Source organism: Hemicordylus capensis, chromosome 6 (assembly GCF_027244095.1).
Source record: "Hemicordylus capensis ecotype Gifberg chromosome 6, rHemCap1.1.pri, whole genome shotgun sequence".
Classification (NCBI taxonomy): domain Eukaryota; kingdom Metazoa; phylum Chordata; class Lepidosauria; order Squamata; family Cordylidae; genus Hemicordylus; species Hemicordylus capensis.
Window position 1 is genome coordinate 27509911 of NC_069662.1, and position 26011 is coordinate 27535921.

At 43.3% G+C, this 26011-nt stretch overlaps 1 pseudogene; it reads right to left on the reverse strand.

Annotated features, from left to right (window-relative positions):
• Positions 1–782: 782 nt before the first annotated feature.
• On the reverse strand, positions 783–19357 carry LOC128331035 (vomeronasal type-2 receptor 26-like; annotated as a pseudogene).
• Positions 19358–26011: the final 6654 nt, after the last annotated feature.

Sequence of the window (26011 nt, forward strand, 5' to 3'; positions counted from 1 at the left end):
CCTGCCAACAGGCAGCCAGAAATAGGATCCAACTTGTGATCTAACAGCTGCCAATGACAGGACTCCTACTTTGGGGCCTAAAATCTGAAGCAGAGGCTTGTGAAGCAAAGGCCTGTGATCTGTAATAAGCATGAATGTCCAATCATAGGGAATTAAGTGTAGAAAACTCATGGAATTTTGTGACCACAAATATCAAGGCCAAGGCCTTTTTTTCTAGCTGTGCAAATGCTAATTCTGGTTTAGAGAATGTCCACAATGTCCACAACTGGCATGTTCTTGTTTGCTCTTAAGGGCAGGATTAGAACTGTCTGACCTGTCTGACAGTAGTACAGTCTGCCTCATGTCGCCATGTTAATAAATACCATTCCTTGAGAATTTCAAAAGGCAACTATCCAGAACCTGGCAGGGGTTGGAGCTAAAGGACACCTAAGATTATTTCAAACACTAAATGCTTCAGTGTCCAGAACTGTAGACTTTGACTCTATTTTCTCCTAATATGTGGTCCTTTCTGTTCAAGCAAGGTTTCAGGGTGATTTTGAAGGAAATTTGACAGCCTTAAAACATCTGAAGAATTGTCACTTGTAAGAAGGAAGTGACATTTACTCCTGAGGGCAGGTCAAGAACTGTAAGAGCTGATTGACAGTGGAACATTGTGCCTCATGGCACAATGTTGTAAACACCTTCCTTTGCTCATCAGGACTGAACACAGGTTTGAGCAAGAAGCCAACTTAGGTCACCTCAAAATCTAAATGCTTTAGCATCTCGAACTGTAGGCTTTGATTCTATTTTCTCCTAATTAGCTGGTCCTTGCTGTTCAAGCCAGGCTTCAGGAGCATTATGTAGCATTTGGGGGAAAAGATAAAAGCCAGTAATCCAGCACCAGAGGTCAAAATGGAGAAGATCTCTACAGTCACAGTATACTTCCCCCTGGTGCTCAGATAAGATGGGAAAAAGGAAACCCAGACACTGCAAAAGAGCAACATGCTAAAAGTGATAAATTTGGCTTCGTTGAAACTGTCTGGTAACTTCCTGGCTAGGAAAGCCAATGCAAAGCTAACAATAGCCAGGAATCCCAGGTACCCCAGAACACAATAAAACATAGCGACTGAGCCTTCATTGCATCCCAGAATGATTTCTTCAGCCAGAGAGTGCATGTCCACATCTGGGAATGGAGGAGCAGTACATAGCCATACAGTACAAATGCTTGCTTGAATCAAGGAGCAACCAAGAATAACAGAGTTTGCTAGTCTTTTCCCAACCCATTTCCTCATCCTGCTCCCTGGCTTAGTGGCCAGGAAAGCCAGAACCACAGTGGTGGTTTTTGCCAACACTCAAGAAACAGCCATTGTGAAGATGACACCAAAAGCTGTTTGTCGTAAGTAGCAGTTCACATTCTGAGGCTGGCCAATGAATAGCAAGGAGCAGAGGAAGGAGAGGAGTAGAGAGATGAGCAGTACATAGGTGAGTTCTCGACTGTTGGCTTTGACAATGGGAGTGTTTTTGTTCTTAATGAAAATAGTCATCACCAAGACTGTGATCGCCGAAAAAGACAGAGCCAAGGCAACCAAAACAATCCCCAAATCCTCTGAGAAAGAGAGGAAATGTAGTCGCTTTGGAAGACACCCATCTTGGTTCTTGTTTGGAAACTGATCTGCTGAGCATTTGAAACAGTCATCCAAGTCTGAAAGATAAAGAAGATGTCAAATCAATCCCTGGACAATCCTGTCTTCTTTTTGTTTTACATGCAGAATATCACCCTGTGTCTAGAGTTTGGTATTTCCAACAGAAACTACATTGATTTCTGCTCTACTGTTTCTACTCTTAATACACAATGCTCGAAGGCCAGAAGAGGCCCCCTCCTCATTAGCCAGGAATAAACAGAGCACACATAGGATGAAGGGAGGCTGCTGCAGCCTTGTGTTGTCCTGGGTGCATTGATTTTAATTCAGACTGGCCAAGAGGAGATATCTCTTTTTGGCTGGCCAGTGTTAACCAGTGTACCTGCTTTTGGAGAATGACTGCATGTGTCTTACCCTTCTGATCTGAAATTTCTCCATCAGGACAAGGAACACAACCATAGCAACAAAATGGCTCCCCCTCCTTTGTTTTTCTTCTGTAACCTGGATGGCAGTTGTCATTACACACAGCAAGGGGCAGCACCTATCTCAGAGAGAGGAAGAAATCTTGTCAACAAAATACTCTATGGAGGTAACACTAAAGTTCCTTCTCATGGGAGGAGGGAGGGCTATAACAGAATGGTAAGGACCAACACTTAGTTGATTTTGTAAATTCAGTGCTGAGAAGTGGAAATAAGTGAATAAGACAAGTGGAGAAGGCTTCAATTTGGGTTTTCAATGCATTCAGTTCAAAAAGGATAAAACAATTATCAAATTAACACCTCCACGTAACAGCGCCTTTTTGTCATGAAGCCAGCTGACTATTAAGATCATCTGGATGTGTGGTTATGGTTGCCACCAGTTCATTTGGTGGCAACTCAGGACCGGGCCTTCTTTGTGGGCCCCCACAGGGCTTTGGAATATGTTTCCTGTCCAAATAAGGGCATCTTCTCTGAAAAAGCTGCAGTCAAACCTCATCTGTTGCACTTCAGCCCTCTCACAGACAAAGGAATGACAGATCAGGCCATTTAGGGGCTCTCTGCGCATGCACGCATGTGCGCAAAAGCCTGAAATGGGCCCAAAATGGCCTGATCTGTCATTTGGAAGGCAGGCTCAGGAAGGGAGCTCTTGCTGCTGCCTCCACCTCCCCCACCTTGGTCTCCCCTTGAGTGGCCATCCCCGCCACGCAGTAATGGATGTTTAAAAGTTTTTTAAAAAAAAAACTTGTCCCCCAAGCCCTCAAGCAGAGAGGGGGGCTTCCCTTCAGGTCCGGGCTTCAAAATTACCTAGGTGCACCCCTGACAGTAGCACCGTGCTTTTTCCATTTTAGTGCAACTTTGTATGCCCACATACAAGATACGAATGTCTGTTAGCTACACAGTTCACAATGATGGACATGTTTCTAACTGGTCTCCCTCAAATATCGATTGGTTGAAAATTACTAACTTATTTCAGTTGGCCATAGTTTGGAATACAGTTCTATGATCCCAAACAAGTGTATAAGACAAGTGAATAGATCTTCACTTTGGATTTTCAAAGAGGGGGAAAACATGTTCAAATTGTTTTGGATATTTGGTATACAATTCCTTGATCCTAACATCAAATTCTGTTTCTGGGTATGCGTGACCCTAAGGCATGCAGAAGCTGTAAGTTAAAAGCAAAAGAGAGAACAAAACCACTGAACAAACCAAAAGGAATTAACCATTTTTAGTGATGAAACATTCTTTATATCCTGAATCCACTATCCATTTTTAGTAGATCCAGGATATAAAGAATGTTGAAACTAGCAGTTGGTAAAAAACAGACAAAACTCATGGGAGGAGTTGTCCTGCTTGATTCCATATCCTGGAAGTGGGTATTAAATTTGAGAGGATTCAACATTTTGTTACATTTCCCATTTGTTTCATACTGGTAGTCGGCTTCCACCTGATTAAGCATGCTGTGCCATGTGACTTCCTGGTTAATGGTGAATTCCTGGCCTGGTAAAGCCTGTGGATCCATCCTTCCTACTTTCACTCTGCAGAAAGATTGGTTTGGGAAAGTAACCCAGTTTATGACATCAAATCCAGCTAATAGTTCACCATCTTCATTAAAAAACACAGTGTCCCCAGCGTTGTTGTTAAATGAGATGCTCCTCAGGAACGGGTGAAGCTAGACAGAAATGTGTGTACTTATTAAAATATAAATATCTCACCCTTCCAGTGCAGAACTGCTCAGGGTTTCTGACAGTAATATAAAATTTGAAACGTTAAAACAAATAAAACAGAGCATAGTTTAAAATCAATTTTTTAAAAACCAAATAAAAATGAAAACCCTACATAATAGCCATCAGACAGAGGTGGCCCATGAGGGTGGCATCAGGGTGGGCAGCAAGGAGCAGCGGGAGGTAGCTTTAAAAATCATTACCTTGGTACTGCTCAGACCTGCGAACCCCCACAAGCAGCAGTGTCTTGTCTGGCGTCTCATGCTGAGGCTGCCCCACCTAAGGCGCTCTTCTGGCCTCTGTGCATGTGCAGCAACTATGCAAATGGTTGCCACATGTGCACAAAGGCCAGAAGAGCAGCGTAGGTGGAGCAGCCTTGGTGCAAGATGCCATGTGGGGCGTCGCTGCTCATGGAGACTCTTAAATGGCACAAGTGGTACTGTTAATGATTTTCAAAGGTACATCCTGCCAGCCCTCACCACCCACTCAAACTCCCCCCTCAAGGGCTGCCTCTGCCATCAGACTATAGTTAACAGATGTTTAAAATCCTGTCTAAGCAGGTGGGTTTTGAAGATCTTTCTTAAAAACCCTACAGAAGGAAGCATGGTGAAGTTCTACTGGGAGTCCATTCCACAGCCATAGGGCCACAACTGAAAAGGCCTTGTCTCTTGTCCCCACCAGCTGAATTTCAGTCAGTAGTGGGGCTATGAGCAGGGCTCAAGATGATGAATGAAAGGCCCTCGAGGATTCATATGACGAGATTTCAAAAAGAGCGAAGAGCCCCCTAGTAGATTAGTTTGGCAGAATTTGAAAGAGGCAAAGGCAGATCTTACAAAGAGATGGATACAAGTACTGTGTGTATGCGTGTCTGTTGATCTTCCACTCTCATATTTACAAGCACATGTCACGTGAATTATATGGATTTCCTGCTCTAGAGAAAAAATCTATATCATAAATGTGATTACCTTAGGGTTCATTGCATGTATGCTTCTTTTTAAAATGAATGAATGAATGAATGAATGAATTCATTTGATTTATATACCACCCCTCCAAAAATGGCTCAGGGTGGTTTACAACAAATAAAAACAATTAAAATCAATTAACAGTTAAAATCAAAACTAAATCAAACAATTAAAATCATTTAAACATTAAAACCATTAACATTAAAATCATTTAAAACCAGCATTAAAAATTTAAACCATGAATCTAATTAAAAGCCTGGGTGAATAAATGTGTCTTCAGCACCTTTTTAATATTTGCCAGAGATGGGGAGGCTCTTGCTCCAACGGGGAATGCATTCCAAAGTCCAGGGACAGCAACAGAGAAGGCGCGTTCCCGAGTAGCAGCCAAGCGAGTTGGCAGCAACTCCAGGTGAACCTCTCTAGATGATCTCAACAAGTGGTGGGGCTCATGGTGAAGAAAACGTTCTCAGCATATTTACAGCATATCTTCTATAATAAAGAGCCCCTGGTGGCGCAGTGGTAAAACTGCCGCCCTGTAACCAGAAGGTTACAAGTTCGATCCTGACCAGGGGCTCAAGGTTGACTCAGCCTTCCATCCTTCCGAGGTCGGTAAAATGAGTACCCAGAATGTTGGGGGCAATATGCTAAAATCATTGTAAACTGCTTAGAGAGCTCCAGCTATAGAGCGGTATATAAATGTAAGTGCTATTCTATAATTTTACAAATAAGTGGTTGATATTCGTGCATGGAAGCACTGGTCCAGCAAGAAAGCAGCCTAACAGAACTTTTAGTCTGAAAGTTCCCACAGGGCATCTTTTCAGGTGGCTCAGAGGGCTTCCCTGGGAATGGGAGGTCATCCAAAACCGTTTACTGCTCTCACCGCACCAGCACTTCCTTGTTCTGAATGTCAGCTACTAACCCAATAGCAATAATGTTTCAGGCAATATTAAATACAGTGTCTCCTAGAATAGAACGTATATGGGGTTGGAGCCTCATAAAGTGAGCTGTTCTTACAGCAATTTCCCACATAGCTTTCTTTGTATTTTCAATCCATTCCTAGTGGAGTGTGAAGAAAAAGAAACATCTGAGAACAGGACAGTCTATAAGGAAAGGGTACCAGTGGCCCCATTCGCACGTAATCCCAAACCGGAGTTGAATGGGGCAGAGGTTTGAATTTGTGTATTTCTGAATATGTGAAGCTGTGGTTTTGTGGCAAAAGCAACCTGTTATTTCCCTCAACAAACTCAAATTTGAGTTTTGCTGCTCCAACCTGAGATTTGAAGGTGGCAACGTTACGTCTGAATGCAGTCACCACCCTAACCAGGGTTTCATGCTGTTTCTGGAGCTGAAATTATAGAAAGGGCAGCCCAAACCCTCCAACGAATGCAGCCACTCCATGCCTGCTGTGTTTCCTGCTGGCTGCCTCTCCAAGCATTTGCCCCACCCCCTGTCTCTGCACTTCTCAAGCCATTGCCCAGCAACAGAGACACCATCTTTTCCCATACATAGCTTCTAAAGTCACATGGGGGGGTGCCCACTTACCACTATGTCTCTTGTCCCTTCCTCCAGCAACCAGAAGAGAATGGGGGTGGGATGGAAGGATGGGCACTATGTATGTAAGTCACCAAAAATAAGTTGATAAAACAGTATGTTCATAAGCACATGAAGCCACGGTAGCACCATAAACCGGGCAACTCAATTAGAAAAGATAACACATGGCAGGGCAACTTTAAAAGACAGCTCCTCCCAGGGGTTCTTGAATGTCTCTGCTCTATTTTTTGTACAAGAAAGTTGGAGAAAGGGAACCAGCCCCTTCCCCTGCATGCAAGAATGCACTCTGTGGCATTACTCATGAGAAGAATCATCCTGGAGTACATAGGAACCAGGCAGAATTGTTAATATTGTGTGATGATGCCCCTTCTCTCAAGAAACACTCCCTCATGAGCGTGAAAGGCCATGGAGACACCCATGCACAACTCAAGAGAAGAATCATCCTGGGGTACACAGGGCTGGGGCTGAATTGCTAATAATCTGGGACGATATCCCTTCTCCAAAGGACTGCTCACTCATAAGCGTGAAAGGCCAAGCAGACATGCATGCAGGCCAGACAAGAAAGCTACAGAGATGAGTACCCCAGCAACACCTTTCCCTGTGTTGGCAACTGCTGTGAAGAAGCTGTCAAAGCAGGCCCTCTGCGACTCTGGTCATCCATTGGCACAAATACATATTTCTTTTTGCCTGAACAGCAACCCCACTTTCCTGGCATTGGAGATAATCAGGGTTCCCTTCTCTTGTGATTCCCTATGGCAGCCGATCTGCATATGCCACAACAGCAATCCAAAGCCAGAAATTCAAATGAGAGTAAAGCTCTATCTCCAGTTCTGATGTTTCCATAGTCTGCCCACCCAGTTCCACCCAGACACATGGAGTGTCCATTATTATTATTATTATTATTATTATTATTATTATTATTATTATTATTATTATTATTTCTTCTTGTTTATACAGTCAGACAGGTGTTATTATGACTGGTTTGTTTTATCCAGACATCGAGCCCTTCCCAAGGACCTGGGATGGCTGAATTTTATTGTCAATTGTCATATACATCGTCGCAGAATATAGGCTGTTCCCAGTAAAGTCGCTTTTTGTAATTGGCTGATGGTGATTTCTGTGGCCCCTATGGTGTTGAGGTGCTCTTCAAGGTCTTTTGGAACTGCACCCAGGGCGCCAATTACCACTGGGATTATTTGGGTCTTTTTTTGCCACAGCCTTTCAATTTCAATGTGTAGATCTTTGTATTTGGTGATTTTTTCTATTTCTTTTTCTTCTATTCTGCTATCCCCTGGTATTGCTATGTCGATTATTTTGACTTGTTTTTCTTTCTTCTTGACTGCAGTGATATCTGGTGTATTGTGTGGCAGATGTTTGTCTGTTTGTAGTCGGAAGTCCCATAATATTTTTACATCTTCCTTTTCTACCACTTTTTCAATTTGATGGTCCCACCAATGTTTGGCTACAGGTAGCTTGTATTTTTTGCAGATGTTCCAGTGTATCATCCCTGCTACTTTGTCATGCCTTTGTTTGTAGTCAGTCTGTGCGATCTTTTTACAACAGCTGATTAGGTGGTCCACTGTTTCATCTGCTTCTTTACAAAGGCGGCACTTGCTGTTTGTGGTTGATTTTTCGACTTTGGCTCTTATTGCATTTGTACTTAGTGCCTGTTCTTGTGCAGCCAGTATTAAAGCCTCTGTTTCTTTCTTCAGGTTGCCGTTCTTAAGCCATTGCCAGGTCTTGGTGATGTCTGATTTTCCACTTATATTGTGCAAATATTGACCATGCAGGGGCTTATTTCTCCATTTTTCTGTTCGGTTCTTGACTTGTTCTTTCTTGTAGGCCTGCTTTGTTTCATTGTTGTTGAATAGTTTCTCGTTCTTGAACATTTTAAGTGCATCTTCTTCACTGTCCTTTATATATTCTCCAAGGCCTCTTTTCTCCTCCTCTACTGTTTGATGGACTTGCAGCATTCCTCTTCCACCTGAGCTGCGAGGGAGGTAGAGCCTATCTACATCACTGTGGGGGTGCAGAGCATGATTGATGGCCATGATTTTCCTGGTCTTACGATCTAGCGTCTCTAGCTCTGCCTGGGTCCAGTCTATTATTCCTGCAGTGTATCTGATAAGAGGTATAGCCCAGGTATTTATGGCTTGTATGGTGTTCCCGCCATTGAGTTTGGACTTGAGGATTTTTCTAACTCTCCTGATGTATTCACTTCCAATTTTTCTTTTAACTTCAGTGTGTGTGATGTTATCAGCCTGGAGAATGCCCAAGTATTTGTAACGTTCTTTCTCTTCCAGGTTCTTGATCTTGCTTCCATTGGGCAGTTCTATGCCTTCTGTTTTTCTCATTTTTCGTCTGTTCATTATTAATGCAGCACACTTGTCTAGTCCAAACTCCATTGCTATATCGCTACTGAATATACGGACAGTGTTTAGCAGTGATTTGATTTCTGACTGGGACTTTCCATACAACTTCAGATTGTCCATGTACAGCAGATGGTTGATTTGACTTGATGTTTTAGATGTTTGGTATCCGAGGCCTGTTTTGTTTAGTATTTGTGAAAGTGGGGTCATGGCAATTACAAACAATAGAGGGGATAGTGAGTCCCCTTGGAAAATGCCTCTTCTAATGCTAACCTGTCCAAGTGCCTCGCCATTGATTGTTAACTGTGTACTCCACATGCTCATTGCTTTTTTTATAAATATCTGAATGTTTTTGCTGACACCCGTTGTTTCTAAACATTTTAGTATCCATGTGTGAGGCAATGAGTTGAAGGCTTTCTTGTAGTCAATCCATGCAACACTTAGATTTGTTTTTCTTCTCTTGCAGTTTTCTAAAATCATTTTGTCAATCAGCAGCTGGTCTTTTGTGCCTCTGATGTTCGGGCAATTTCCTTTCTGTTCAACTGGAAGCTGTTTGTTAGTTAATAAGTGTTGCATCACTTCATCTGCTATTATTCCAGTTAATAATTTGAACATGGTTGGCAGGCAGGTTATCGGTCTATAATTACTTGGAACTGCACCTTTTGCTGGGTCTTGCATTATGAGATGAGTTTTCCCAGTTGTTAGCCATTGTCCAATATCACCACCTTTCATAATGTGATTGAACTGTTTTGATAGTTGTTTATGAAGGCTTGTTAGGTCTTTAAGCCCAAAGCCATGCAGTTCATGGTCGCCTGGCGCAGTCCAATTTTTAATTTTCTTTGCTCTTTCAGTTATTAATCCTGGTGTTATTATTATATCTTGCATTTGTTGCTTACATTTTTTGACCTCTTTCATCCAGCCTGCTTTTTTTTATTATAATCTATTGGATTGTCCCATAATTTCCCCCAGAATTGCACTGTTTCTTCTTTATTTGGTGTTTCTAGGTTTCTTGCAGTTTCTCCTTCTATGCTTTGGTAGAAACATCTCTGATTCGACTGGAATTGGAGATTCTGCCTGTGTTGTGTAATTCTGGCTTCATACCTGCTAATCTTCTTTGACACTGCTGTTATTGCCTGCTTTATTATTTCCAGGACTTCTCTAATTTTCCTTGAATCGAGGTGGTATTTTTGGATCAGATACTGTTTGGTGTTTTCATTCTTCAGCTTCTTGTCTTTCATATCTTTCAATTTACTAGCATCTGATCTAAGCCTGGAGATTTTATTTTCTAATCTAATCTTCCATTTAGGTGATGTACTGCTTTCTTTTTTGACAGGTCCACTGATCTTATATCCGAGCTTTTGTGTTGTTATTGTTGCTGCACTGTACATTAGTTGGTTTGTTTCTTGCAAATTCTTGGTTGTTGTTTCTGCAAGTGCAGCATTGACATCTTTTAATGCCTGAGCAAGTTGTTTTTTGGCAACTGTTTTTAGAGCTGGAAGTTGAACCCTGGTGGTTGTTTGGTTCATGTGCTCAGTTATTTTTTGCTTTATTTCTTGTTGCTTTTCTGTTAAGCGGCATTCAGGTTTTTGAGGTGAAGGCAAAGGGGACGTTGCCTGGTTTTTATTTTGAAACAGTTCAGCAACAGTGGTATCCTCTATTTCCAGCACCTCCTCCACCTGCACCTGAGCAACTTCTTCAATTGGTGATAATTCTTCTTCCATATCTTGAGCCTGTGTTGCTCTTTGCAGTTCTTCCAGCTCAACTCCTGTGAATACTTTATTTCTTATTATGAATCTTCTCTGGTCTGCTAGCCTTTGTTCTGTTATTTCTGTATCTGGATGCTTCTCTTTCCAAATTTGGTACATTCTTTTTAAATAACCTCTTCTAGTTGGACTAGACTTGTAATAGCAGATCATTATTTCCTTGTTGGCATTTTTCGTATATTTTTTTCGGTTAAGCGACGTTTCTTCCAGTAACTTTGCTGTCTCCAGGCCTGGTTGCTTAACTGAAGATCCTGAGTCCTGTTGCCCACTTGCCACCAGATGTCCAGGGACTATAGCATCTGGCGTGGTCCTTGTTGACCCGGGTGATGACCGATCCGGTATAGATTTATTAAAGTTACATCTCACCATATTGTTGATGGGAGAAGCACTCTTTGTCTGGCTCCTCTGGTGAGACCTGTCCAGTATGGTTGGACCTCTGGCATAGCTCTCACCTTCATCAGAGCACACAAGCCCCACAACCATGCCAAGGTAGTGCCTCACTGTGGGTGCCTCATATTATTATTATTGTTGTTGTTGTTGTTTCTTGTTTACACAGTCAGACAGGTGTTATTGACTGGTTTGTTTTATCCAGACATCGAGTCCTTCCCAAGGACCTGGGATGGCTGAATTTTATTGTCAATGTTGTTGCTGTTGTTATAGATTTCTTTGCAGAATATAGGCTGTTCCCAGTAAAGCTGCTTTTTGTAATTGGCTGATGGTGATTTCTGTGGCCCCTATGGTGTTGAGGTGCTCTTCAAGGTCTTTTGGAACTGCACCTAGGGCGCCAATTACCACTGGGATTATTTGGGTCTTTTTCTGCCACAGCCTTTCAATTTCAATGTGTAGATCTTTGTATTTGGTGATTTTTTCTATTTCTTTTTCTTCTATTCTGCTATCCCCTGGTATTGCTATGTCGATTATTTTGACTTGTTTTTCTTTCTTCTTGACTGCAGTGATATCTGGTGTATTGTGTGGCAGATGTTTGTCTGTTTGTAGTCGGAAGTCCCATAATATTTTTACATCTTCCTTTTCTACCACTTTTTCAATGTTATGGTCCCACCAATTTTTGGCTACAAGTAGCTTGTATTTTTTGCAGATGTTCCAGTGTATCATCCCTGCTACCTTGTCATTCCTTTGTTTGTAGTCAGTCTGTGCAATCTTCTTACAACAGCTGATCAGGTGGTCCACTGTTTCATCTGCTTCTTTACAAAGGCGGCACTTGCTGTTTGTGGTTGATTTTTCTACTTTTGCTCTTATTGCATTTGTTCTTAGTGCCTGTTCTTGTGCAGCCATTATTATTATGAATAATAATAATAATAATAATACTAATAATAATAATAATTTACATTGTATATCCCGCTCTTCCTCCAAGGAGCCCAGAGCGGTGTACTACATACTTAGGTTTCTCCTCACAACAACCCTGTGAAGTACGTTAGGCTGAGAGAGAAGTGACTGGCCCAGAGTCACCCAGCACGTATCATGGCTGAATGGGGATTTTAACTCCCGTCTCCCCAGTCCTAGTCTAGCACTCTAACCACTACACTATGCTGGCTCTCTTCACTCCTTTGGAGTATAAAAGGGTTGCCTAAAGAGGAGGAGGTAACAGTGTACACCTTGTATTATTTACCAGAGAAAATAGGAGCCCCACAAAAGTGCCCCCCCTTGATTTGGATAGCCTTACTCATGAGAGAGCAGTCTGCTGGAGGACTGAACATCTTGGAGCCTCTGATCCTCCCCAGTGGACTGGCCCACTCATGAGATGACTAATATCCTGGTGGCAAGCTGACATAAGGGCAGTAGTATGCTTGTTGTTCCTGGACTGCTTTGCTTGGGTCTGCCATCGCAAGAGCATCCTTGATCACAGAGTAGAAGACCACAGGATCCTTTGTCCTCCCTCATATACATATTCCTACCTGGGAAGTTATCATGATACCTTCTCAGAGTAACAGGAAAATAGTGCCCATCGGCATCCCCCCATTGCCAGTAATTGTGCTTGTGCGAGACTGTTTTGGTGCAGGTCTCTTATGAGGGCAGCTGTGCAATTGCAGCCAGAATTTAAATGGATTTAAATGCCCCTTCCCTGATGAGGGTGGATGGTCCATTATGAAAATGCGCAATCGCAGTTGGCACACACCCTTGAAGATCATTGCCATCCTGCAGACGTTCTGACACCTTGCCCACAGACTGGAGGTGCAAGTGCTACAGAGCTTGCTAGGATGCAAACTCAGTGGACTAGGAAGTGAGAGGGGCTACCCTATCCTAAAACCAGAGGTTGCTGGGCTATAGTTGGACAAACATCTGTGATGCAATTAATGATTACATAAATTAAACCTCGGGTTCATCTACCCACGGTTTGCCCATACGTGCTCATGCCGCCATTGTGTGCACAACGTCTATGGCTATCATACAGTGGACTAGCTGTAACAAGAAAGCTGCTGTGGATGTGAAATATTACCTGCCAAGGCTGCAGATTCTGAAGATCCCATCTACCCCTGTCAGCCATTGCTCTGGGTTTTGGCCTGGATGTGTATATTTGTTTTAGAGCATGTGCTATGGCATGGACGGCATTGTAGATGCTGTAGCTTCGGCCAGTCATGCTCATTTCAAACAGAGCCCCAGGCAGGCTTTCCAGCTTCTCTTCACCAGTGCAGGTATCATCACTCTCCTTGTGCATATTAGAATCAGAAAATAAACAGTTGAATGCCTTTTCCCAGAAGACTCTGAGAAAGCCATCTCCTTTGGGCACATTAGGTTGTAGGAGCTGGAGGAATTCTTTGAACCCCAAGACTTCATTGGAGTGAGTTGAAAAAGACAAGGTACCACCAAAGATTTGTATATCAAAAGCCCTGTGCACGGCATTGGATGAAAAATCCCAATGAGCAGTCATGATCCACACTCTGTACAAAGCACTCTCTGTAATACCTTCAGATAGTGTGGTGAAATAGATGAAACATTTAAAAGATGCAATGGTCACAATATCCGCATATATAAGATATACCTTGACTTTGGAACTGGTTAATGAAATGGCCATAGCCCGAAGAGATTCGACTGAACTCATTTTCTCTATAAAATCTGATGGCTCTGGGTATTTTTCAATGACAGCTGTACATATTTTATTCCTAGAAAGCATTGGTGTCAATATTTGCAGAAAATTTTCTCCATCATCATTGTCTGCTGTGATGATTCCAATCCAAATCCACTGGAAATGCAGAAGGAGATGGACAATCCCTTTGTACTGATGTGCTTCATTAGGAGCCATCCGATAAAATGAAGGTAGCTGGGTTTTAACACTGATCATTGGAGATAATGCAACATAGGCAATCTAAGCAAAAAGAAATGTCCATAAAGAAGGGCAGAACTAATGCTAAAGTACAGCAATTAATTCCAAATATAGGCAGCTCTAAAACCTAGGGCAAATGTAAATAATGTAGTTTTGTGTCATCTTGTTTAATACAAACAACGATTTGTATACCGCTTTTTAACAGAAGTGTCCAAAGTGGTTTGCATAGAGAGATAATAAATAAATAAGAGGGATCCCTGTCTCCAAAGGGCTCACTATCTAAAAAGAAACATAAGATAGACACCAGGAACCATCACTGGAGGGGTACTGTGCTGGGGGTGGATAGGGCCAGTTGCTCTCCCCCTGCTAAATAAAGAGAATCACCATGTTTAAAAAGTGCCTCTTTGCCTAGTTAGCAATGGTGGCCATTCAAATTATAGGCAACTTTAATTTGAACTCTTTTATAACTCTTCTGCTGATAGTCAGATACAAACCAAATTCACAGCATATATGGAGGTGTCCTATCAGACATGTTTTTAAAAAGTGTTATCATGTCATCATGTTTTAAAAAGTGAAAAATAGGTTCCATCCGTTCTCCTTGGAATGACCTGTTTTTGTAATATTGTTATTATTGTTGTTATTCACAATCATGCATTATCCCATTTTCCCAAACGTTTCTGTTTAGGTGCATCACTGGCATCAGAAGTCACCAGTTCATACACCTTCTGCTGTTGACCAGTATTTGCAATGACCATGGAAAGCAGCAAGGGAAAAAGTAACTGCAAATTATGATGCTTTTAGATCAAGGCTGCACAACTTGGGGCCTCCAGCTGTTCTTGAACTACAACTTCCATAATCTGCAATCACAGTGGCCAAGAATCTGGGATGGCAGAATTTGTAGCTCAATATCTGCAGGAGTGGCAAAGTTGTGCAGCCCTGCCTTATACTTACTATTCTCAGTTTCTGCAAAGAAGAAACCAAAATGCAACTTGGTCCCCGCCACCCCACCTGGGGATATTTCATTCATTCCTCCTTTGGATTAGTTTGAGGATTAAGCTGGTCTTGTGGTAGCAAACATAAATAGTGCCCTGTGCTAAGCAGGGTTTGCCTGGGTTTGTATTTGGATGGGGACTACATGTGAGTGCTTTCTGCTGTGAGGGGATCCCCTTAGTCCAGTGGTTCCCAAACTAGGAGCCTCCAGATGTTGCTGAACTACAGCTCCCATCATCCCCAGCCACAATAAATTGTATCTGGGACTGATGGGAGTTGTAGTTCAGCAACATCTGGAGGCTCCCAGTTTGGAGTTCCATATTGGAGCTCAATTTCATGCAAATAGCAAGATTTCTGTGAGGCATTTTTTAATATACATTATAGCTGATCTTCAATGTGCAATGTATCTATTATATATATTGAAGGATGTGTTTGCTTGTGGGGACTAAAGTCATACTTCCCAATGACAAACTTCCTGATGACCTACAGATACCAAATTTTGCAGATACAATCCTGCCACAAATTAGCCGAATACACTAATTTTTACACTGGAATGTGCTCCATGGATTTTTTTTTTTAAAAGTTTTGGAGTAAATCACACACATAGGAACATAGGAAACTGAAATATACTACGTCAGACTTTTGGTCCATCTAACTCAGTATTGTCTACACAGACTGGGAGTGGCTTCTCCAAGGTTGCAAGCAGGTATTTCTCTCAGCCCTCTCTTGGAGATGCCAGGGAGGGAACTTGGAACCTAGATACTCTACCCAGAACAGCTCCTTCCCCTAAGGAGAAAATCTTACAGTGCTCACACATCATCTCCCATTCATATGCAACCAGGGCAGACCCTGCTTAGCTAAGGGGACAAGTCAGGCTTGCTACCACAAGAAAGGCTCCACTACTAGTTAGCGCAGACAATACTGAGCTGAACCACTATAAAGAAGCTTCCTATGTTCCTATGCACCATACTGAATCATTTACAGAGAAATATTTTGCTGGAACTGCATTAGAATCACCCTTGCCTCAACCTCAAACAGGGTACTATCAGAGGGTACTATCCTAAGAAAGTTAGGATACGCACGCGCACGGGGAGACGTGAAGCGTGTGCGTGACATGCGCGTGCGCAAAAGGCTCCTTGCAGCCTTTTGCACTCAAGCAGGAGAAGGGGCGGCAGGGAGGTATCCTGCCGCCCCAATTACTACATAGAATCCGCGCGCTGGAGTGAGGAAAGCGGCGGGAGGGGTAAGTAAACCCTCCCCCGCCCTTAAAGGAACCCCCCACACAGTGCCGGACCGCAGCTCTGCGGTTCCGTGCACACCCCTAAACCCAACATCTTATAAAAAAATTTGCCTGTCAGATGACAGCTGAATCACTTAAATCCCCACATACAGTATGAGGCAGTTCTCACAATCAATGGGAACCGCCAGATGGGGTTAAGCAGGGAGAGCAGACGAGCGCCCGCAGAGCCCTGGGCAGCCAGATTGGCCACCCACACGACTACCGACTCCATCATGGAGCCAGTGAGGGCTGAGGGGATGGGGGTCTGTGCGGCCCCCTGAAGTTTCAGCATGCCCTGCGCAAGTGCGCAGGGCATGCTGGAGAGACCTCCAAGCCAGGAGGCTGGTTTTTAGCCTCCTGGTCAGGGGTCTACTCATGAGTTGCCACAGTTGATTCAGTGCCTGAATCAATTATAATATTCATGTATATGTTGGGGGGGGGGGTTGTTGCTGCTGTTGCTCGTTTTGTCTCTCCCCTCTTTATATTGTTTAACTGCTAGATTTCTAATTTTCCTGATGGTAAGATTAAATCTCATGTTACCATTTCTTATTCTATAATTATATGCACATATATACATGAATATATACAGTACAATTATCAAATGTATCTTGCATATAGAGGAGGCTCTTATGATGGATATGTTCTAGTCTGTAATCATGTATTCTCTCAGAGATGTAACTTTTCCTGTTTTTACTTATATTACTAACAAATGCATAATAAAATCTTATTTTAAAAAAATAGATGGGCCTTGTGCCTGATCCAGCAGGGCTGTTCTTATATTCATATGTTATGTTCAATCATCCTACCTGTGGAATCTTGTAGATACCCAAAATAGTAGCTACTTGAAGGGAGATTTTATGATCATGTCCTCCAATGACAGCTATCAGATATTTTTGTTTGTCACACTTGAAGTTGGGGATAATCATGCCTTGGGAGGAGAGAAGCTGCAGGGTGTTTTGATGAATAAATTTTGCATTAAAATAACTGTCATATATGTGGAACCCCAGGGTGACATTTGGTAAGAACTTGGAGTTCTCATTGACTTCCTTCACTGCAAATACCAAGGACAAGGAATGCTGGTAGTTCTTTGGCCAGATGCTAAAGGAAAAGTAGCACAGTATGCAAGATAAATATTCACCCCTTCAGAAAATATTTTCACAATGAAGGTGAATATATGTAAAGATCTGTGTGACAGTTCCACCTCACATGTAATCCTTACTTTTTAAAATTATCCAGAGCATTTCTGTCCATTTCTGTAAAAAAACTAAGTGCACAGACACCAATATTGTCTAAAAACATGGGTCCTTTCATCTGATTCCTGAGAGAGTAAAGCTAGAAAACAGTGGGTTCCTCTCATTCTTGAATTCTGGGCTGCAGCTGAGTATGGAAACTGTCCATGGCCACATCTTTTTTCCTTAATCCCTATCATTGAGCATCTCATGTCAAATTTCACATTTGACACGAAATGTGAAATTTAAAAAAGAAAAGAAAACCATGCTTACCAGATGAGAATGGATCTTTGCTTACATCAAAAATCAAAGATGTATTGTTGCAGACCCAGACCAATGAAGCCATGATTCATAAATTGGTAGTAAAGGGGCCACAACTTTATTAATGAACACTAATTGGAACAGATGGGGATTGGCTCTCCACTCCCTTATAGTGTGGCATCTAGAGGCATGCCACCAATGGTGCAAGCTGCAGCCCAAAACACCATGGGCAACACACCTTGGCTCCAGGCAGCCTCATTGCCTTTTGGCTAACTTTGCCCTTCTTAGCTGATCTAATGCCCAGCATCTGAAACAGGCATCACACCTTCACAAAGCCATCAAGCCTTTCAAGTTATGGTCCAGTAGTCTAGAGTAAGTTCAAGCCAGAGCTCCCAGAGCCATGAAGCATTTAAGGACTGGCCTGGCTGCCTCTTTACACTAGACATGTGCTCACTGAACTCTACAATCCACACTGTAACTGCCATTGTGACCAAGAAATAGCCTAACTATAGTATGAGGTGGTGGTGGGAGGACCCAGCAAAAAGCTGATCAGGCAAGGGGACCAAAAAATTCCTACCTGGCCCCCAATAGGATGACCAGCAGAGCCCACACACTCAGATATGGGCAGGAGGGGGTTGTTTCCACAACTGACGCGTAAGCTCAGCCTCTTCCAGTCCCAGTAGCATGTCTAGCCCCATGCCCCATGCATTAAAAAAGGCTAGGGCAAAAAAGTTGTGCGGCAGACGGGCCTCACTGAGCAGCCCAATTGTCAAATATGCAAGCATATAGAAGAACTTAAAACTGCTATTTGGTTTTTTCTATCAAATAAGTAAGATCAAGAATACAATATAAAAACATTTAATGTATTTTTTAGCTACTGCTCTAGTATTGTAAACTATAAATTCTAATATAAATTTTAAAATCCACTAAATAATCTTCTAAGATAAACACCCTGAAGACATTAATACAGAGCCCAATAAAAACACACACCATGTGTAACTGCTGACTCAGATAAACACTCTTAAAAGTTTCAAAATGTCTAAATCACAATACTATGATGAGCATCAATTTCTAGCTAATAAATGCATTACAAGTTCGTATATTGCATTCCAGATCTACCTTATTCTATGCAGCTTTTTTTTCATATCAGGTACACATCCCATGCGTTATGTGACTTAAAACTGCTCAGTATAATTAAAAGAAATGAAATGTCAGCATCTGCTTAACATTTGTGACTGATGGAATAAATGACAGTGAATAAGAACTGCGATGGGGGAAATTTCTAGTGTTTTAGGGAAACAAAGTTAGAAAGCTAGTAGTGCAGGAAATGGTGCATAGTGGGCAAATGAAGATGAAATAAGAAAGAAAAATACATGGTAAAATACATAGACTAATGTAATGTATGTCACAAATGAAATGGTGACATATAGAATGGGCAGGAGGTCCTCCCCTTGCCCATTCTATATGTCACGTTTTCACTTGAAGCATCACATTAGTCTATGTATTTTACCACTTCTTTCTTATTTCATCTTCATCTGAGCAATGAAGCCCACTATGAAAGCCAAATGAAGAAAATACTGAGAACAACTTGTCATAGGAAGTACTTAGAGCATTATAAAGTATAAAAACAATCATATGGCTATGTAAACATGTTACTGCTTCGCTTTGACATTCAGCCCAGAGCATGCCATGGGGTAGGGGATTTCCTTACTTAATTTCATTTATAAACTTAGATTTGGGATGTTCCCTGAAATAAGTTTCATCAAATGCACAGGCAAATTGAGAAGAAATCATGCCAATGATTACATCCCCTGCCTGAATATATTCACATGGGATCTGGAGGAGATCAGTCATGGTACGCATAACCTTGTGTGCCTTTTCTCCAGTTTTCTGAAGCCACAGAAAGAGCAACAGCAGTGGAAGTATCTTTCCCATCTTGGAGCAAATGTTCTTTCAGACTATCCAGTGTCTCGCTCATCTCTCATCTGAATTCAGCCAGGTTTGAGGGACATTCTGATAGAGGGGGACTGATAATGATGAGCCAGATGCATTCCCACATGTTCAGAGGGTCGAACTCCAGCAATGAATGGCAATGGAATATCTTATATAAAAATGAAGATGTTGATATATATTATTATGTTTATTGCATCAGGAAATCCCTCTGTGGTTCAGTAAGATGAAGGATGTAACCTATCAATTTGAGGTAATTAAAGTATTCCGTGTAAAGTCCCCAGAGCTGAACCAGAAAGGAGAAGACACATTAGATCGCATAATTACAGAGTGGAACCTCTTCTTAAATCCTCAAGAACAATGCAGAAGAACCCGAGAGAGAAAAGTTAACCCTGTCTGCCTGAAACAACTTAGGGCAGGAAGAAACCAAATTGGGGTGAGGAATGAAACCCCCACCCAAAGAAAAAACAAAGCAGCCGAGATGCCTGTTAATCTTCACTGGCTCTATCCACCATACCCAGCTGCCATGCACCTCCGTCATTAAAACTATGTGGCAATTTCCTGGCTAGGAAAGCCACACTGAAGCTGACAATGGCCAAAAAGCCCAAGTACCCCAGGGCACAATAAAACATAGTGACTGACCCTTCATTACATTCCAGTATAATCTCTTCAGACAGAGAGTGCATGTCAGAATCTGGGAAGGAAGGAGCAGTGCAAAGCCACACAGTATAAATACTGGCTTGAATCAGGGAACAACCAAGAACAATAGAGTTTGCCAATCTTTGTCCACTTCCTCATTGTGGACCCTGGCTTGGTGGCCATGAAAGCCAGAACCACTGTGATGGTTTTGGCCAAAACAGAAGCAACAACCACTGAGAAGATGATGCCAAAAGCAGTTTGTCATAAATGGCAGGTCACTGTTAGAGGCTGGCCAATGAATAGCAACAAGCAGAGGAAGCAAAGCAGCAGAGAGATCAGCAGAGAGTAGGTGAAGTCCCAGTTGTCCCACCCGAATGACCCCCGATTCGGTTCAGAGCCGAATTAATCCAAATCCGAATCCGAATTGATCTGGATTAGAAAAACTGGCCCTGGGGCCAGAAGAGTGGGGTAGGGTGGTAGTGCCCAATGGGTGGAGGCTACCACCCAAATTTCAGGGGGATTGGGCAAAGGGCTGATTTTTTGGGAATTTTTGAAGTTTTAGTGTCTTTGGGGCAGATCAGGGGCAGAAAGTGGGATCTGGGCCAGAAGAGTGGGGTGGGGTGGTAGTGCCTAATGGGTGGAGGCTACCACCCCCATTGCAGAGTGATTGGGCAGAGGGCTGATTTTTGGTGAATTTCTGAAGTTTACTGGTTTTTAAGGTTTCCCCCCATTAGGTAGAATGGAGGGTGTATCGCTTCACTTCAGGGGGAAAGGGGTGGCCTAGAGCAGTGTGGGGTTGGTGGTAGTGCCGGGTAGGGGCAAGGAAGCTACCTGATTTTTTTCAAAGGATTTGGGCAGAGTGCTGATTTTTGGTGAATTGTTGAAGTTCACATGTCTTTAAGGGTTAGATTCTATGATAGCAGATGAGAGTGGATTCATGGTGTGTCATTGAAAATCTCATTTGCTATCACAGAATCCACACTCAGAAGACCTCAGAAGCAACAAAACTCCAACAAATGAAATCACCAAAAATCAGCCCTCTGCCTAAATCCTTCGAAAACATTCAGGTAGCTTCCTTGCCCCTACCACGCTCTACCACCAACCCCACCCCACTCTAGGCCACCCCTTTCCCCCTTCAGAAATTCACCAAAAATCAGCCCTCTGACCAATCCCCCTGGAATTCGGGTGGTAGCCTCCACCCATTGGGCACTACCACCCCACCCCACTCTTCTGCCCCAAATCCCACTTTCTGCCCCCAATCTGCCAAATAGACACTAAAACTCTCAAAAAATCACCAAAAATCAGCCCTCTGCCCAATCACTCTGTAATTGGGGTGGTAGCCTCCACCCATTGGGCACTACCACCCCACCCCACTCTTTTGGCCCCAGGACCTTTTCAATTAAAGTGAAAGGAAAGCAGTTTCTGCATTGTAATCAATGGAGGCAAAAAGGCGGGAAATTCAAAGAGACGTCAAACTGAAAATGGAGGGGGAAGAAGAAGACAAGGCTGGCACTTTTCTGGGGCACAAAATGGAGACCAGAAACACCCGAACAATTTGGACCCGAAACAGGGGTGATTCGTTTCGAGTCCAAAATTTATCGGAACTTGTCGGGAGTGATTCGGTTCGGCTCCGAATCACCCGAAGTTGGTCGTTTCGGGCACAGATCGTTCTGTGCCCAAAACGTTTCGCACATCCCTAGTGCATTCATTGCTGTTGTAATTGAGTCCATCCACCTTGCTGCTGGTCATCCTCTTCTTCTCCTCTTTCCATCAACTTTCCCCAGCATTATGGACTTCTCAAGGGAGCTAGGACTTCGCATAATGTGTCCGAAGTATGATAGTTTGATCTTGGTCATTTGTGCCTCAAGTGAAAATTCTGGATTGATTTGTTCTCTGATCCATTCGTTTGTTTTCCTGGCTCTCCATCGTATCTTTAAAAGTCTTCTCCAGCACCAAAGTTTGAAAGTGTAATGCTTTTTCTATCTTGCTTCTTCAAAGTCCAGTTTTTGCATCCATAGAGTGTCACTGGAAAAACCATTATCCCAACAATTCTAACCTTTGCAGGCGTAGACACGTCATGGCATCTAAATATCCTTTCCAAGGCCTTCATTGCAACCCTACCAAATGCTAGTCTTTGGTGTATTTCTTGACTGTTGGATCCTTTACTGTTGACAGTCGATCCTAAAAGGCAGAACCTATCCACCACTTCAGTGTCTTCAGTGTCAATTCTGAGGCTGGTTGCTGTACCCGTTGTCATCAGTTTAGTCTTCTTTACATTAAATTGTAGTCCCGTTTTTTCACTGTGCTCCTTGACTTTCATTACTAGAGCTTGCAGATTATCCACATTCTCAGCTCTCAGAGTGGTGTCATCAGCATAGCGCAGGTTATTGATGAGCAGCCATTACTCCTTGGGAATATGAAAAGGTTCCCTGGAGAGGAGGGGGGGTTACAGTGTATAAGTTCTAATATTTACCTGAGAGAGTGAGGGGAACACACAAGCAGGGGCCCCTTGATCTGGGTGGCCTAACTCATGAAAGTGCAGTCCCACAGAGGACCAAATGTCTTGGAGCCTCTGGTCCACCCAGTGGGCTGGCCCTCTCACGAACAGGCTAAACCCTGGCCGGCAATATGACATAAGGACAGGAGTGTTTTTCCCAGGTCTGCTGCCACAAGAGCATCCTTGGTCACAGTAGACTAGACCCCAGAATCCTTTGCCATCCCTCATATACATATTTTCTCCTAGGAAGTCATCATGACAACTTCCTGGAGTAACAGAAACATGGTGCTTGTGTGAGACTGTTTTGGTGTGGGGTTCTTACAAGGGCAGTGGTGCAATAACTAACAGAATAAGGACCTGAATGCCATTTAAAGGGATTTCAATAGGGATGTGCGAAATGTTTCAGATACAAAACGTTTTGTACCCAAAACAGCCCGTTTCGGGTGTTTTGTAAACAAAACACCCATTTTCCAGATCCAAAAATTTTGTATACAAAATAAAACACCCCTGTTTTGGCTACAAAAGTTTTGTTGTTTCAGACCTCCATTTTGTGGTGAGCTCTGAGTCAGTCTCCATTTTGTGTTTGACCTCTCTTTGAATTTCCTGCCCTTCCAGCCTTCCAATCGGTGACCTAAAGCATGGGCTGACCTGCTGACAATTCCCTCTTTGTTCCCCTTTGGCTCTTTTGCTTCCTGCCACTCTTTACTGACCCCACATTGGCCAGGGGAAGGGTCGAAGAAGGGGCAAGGGTGGGAGGAGTTCAAGGAGGGGTTTTCAATTCATTCAGCAAGTTAGTAGTCGCCATTCTGCATTTCTGCCGAGAGAGAGAGAGAGAGAGAGAGAGAGAGAGAGAGAGAGAGAGAGAGAGAGAACTAGTTTGCAGCATTGCATTCCTCAAGTTGCCATGATGCCATGCCATTGTCTATGCCTGCCTCATTGCCAGCCTGAGCCCAGCCTGCTATGGCTACTGCATATCACCCTGGGAATGGATTCAGGCGCAGAAGAGTGAGTTGGGTGGTAATGCCCTAATGGGTGCCTGCCAGTCTGCCACCACCCAGATTCCAAAGGAATTGGGCAAAGGGCTGAACATTTGTGATTTGTTAAAATTTACACGTCGTTGAGATTTTTCCTCATAGGGAATAATAGAGGTTTCAGCAGCCCCATAACTCCACTGGGGGGGGGGCACCGGGGTGGCCCAGAGCGAGTAGTGGTGTAGTGCACATAGGGTGCCAACCACCCCCATGGGTTGCTAACCCATGGTGTTTTGGGTTCTGTTGCTTCTGTGGTGTTCTGAGTGTACATTCTCTGGTAGCATATGAGAGTGCATTCTTGTTTTTCACTGAAAATCTCATATGTTACCAAAGAATCTACACTGAACACCTCAGAAACAACAAAATCCAGTACCCCATGGGCTTGTGGGTATGGGGTGGTTGGCACCCTATGTGCACTACACAACCACTCACTCTGGGCAACCCCAGTGCCCCCCAAGTGGTTATGGGGCTGCTGAAACCTCCATTATTCCCTATGGGAGAAAAAGACATGTAAACTTCAACAAATCACAAACAATCAGCCCTTTACCCAATTCCTTTGAAATAATTCCGGTAGCTTCCTTGCCCCCATTGGGCACTACCACCCACCACACTCTGCTCTGGGCCACCCCTTTCCCCTTGATGTGAAGCGATACATTTGCTGGAATCCCCATTATTCCCTATGGGAAAATTCTTAAAGAAGCATAAACTTTAAAAATACACACAAAAATCAGCCCTTTGCCCAATTCCTTTGAAATTTGGGTGGTAGCTTCTACCCATTGAACACTACCACCACCACCCACACCTTTTGCCCTGGGACCCTTTTTAAAAATCCAAATCGATTCAGCTTCGGATTCTAAAAATTCGGCTACAAAATAAAACAAGGGTGATTTGGATCCAGAAAATTCGGGTACAAAATAAAATGGGGATGTTTCAATTCGGATATAAATTGAAATGAGAAAATTCCAAAATGCACACCCCTAGATTTCAATGCATATTCCTTGCTGAGGGCAGGCGGTCCATTCAGAAAAGGTACAGTCATGCTAGGCACGCCCCCCTTGAAGTTTGTGGCCAATGGCTGATGCCATGCAGATGTTCCAATGCCTTGCCCATAGTCTGGTGATGCGATCACTAAGGAGCTTGCTGGGATGCAGCCTCAGCAGACCAGGAAGAGGAAGTGGCTCCCCTACCCTGAATCCAGAGGTTGCTGGGCCACAATTGGATGAATGTCTATGATACATTTATAAGAAGGTTATTGACATGACCAGATGAAGGGAGGATGAGGGGAAGGCTGCACTTTACTTACCTTCCCCCAGCCTATCTCCTTGACCTCCCTGCCACTTCCAACATACTTGCAGCTCTCCCAAGAGCTGTGTCACTTTCTGGAGTCCAGAACAATGCTCTAGGCACCCATTTCTGTGTATGCTCAGGTTGCGTGCAATCGAAGAATACATCCGACCCCGTACCTTGGGTAACAGGAGTACTTGTATCCTTTAAACCAGGTATAAGTCCAGGTATAAAACCTGGGCTTGCGGGAAAGGCAGCAGCAGGATTGTGATTGATCCCAGTGCTGCACATGACCAGCCCTAGCCTGGTAGGACTTCCCTAAAATGGGTAGGACTGCCCGTATGTACAGCCTTAGTGGGTTCTAAGCTGCAGCTGTTGCTTATCCCAAGATTATTGTCCACCATTCTCTTCCTTGCTTAATTGCAAGATACTACAGTAGTGTGATGTGCTTTCTAGGGGGCTGGCCCAGATATCCTAGGATAGGCTTACCTTTCTCCTCGTCCATCCTCAAATTGTAAACAAACAAACAAAAATCAGAGTGAAGGGTTGGTTTATCTGCCAATCCCAATTGGTAGAACAGCTCACCCCGGAAAAACAGGAGAGCTGGTCTACCCATTTGGGATTGGTGAGTAGACCAGCCCTCCACTCCAGACTTAGGTGGTCAGCTCACCTTGGAAAGTTGGTCTGCCCTCTAATCCCAATTGGTAGACCAACACTCCCCAGAAAGAAGCACCATTTTGAGGCCCTTTTTCCCATTAAAAAAGGTGCCTCAAAATTGTCCCCAAACCACCCAAATTGATTTGGGTCAAATTGGGGTGATTTGTCGAGGCAGCTCGCCAACCTGCTTTTAACAAACCAATGGAGGGGGGAGGTAACCTCCTGTCAGCTAAGTTCTTGGCTTGCTAGGCATTAAGGAGCCCAGAAATAGTGATTTCAGATAGTGATTTCGGCTCAGAGAATCTCAGCTTGAGAATCACTAGGACTCCTCCATGGAATGTACGCACTCTCTCTGGGTTTTAAGTGCAATGGAAGGTCTGGTTATAGAGAGGTGAGAAAACTCAACCTTTGGGAAGAGCATGACAGAGGTCAATCTGCATGCTGTTTTGT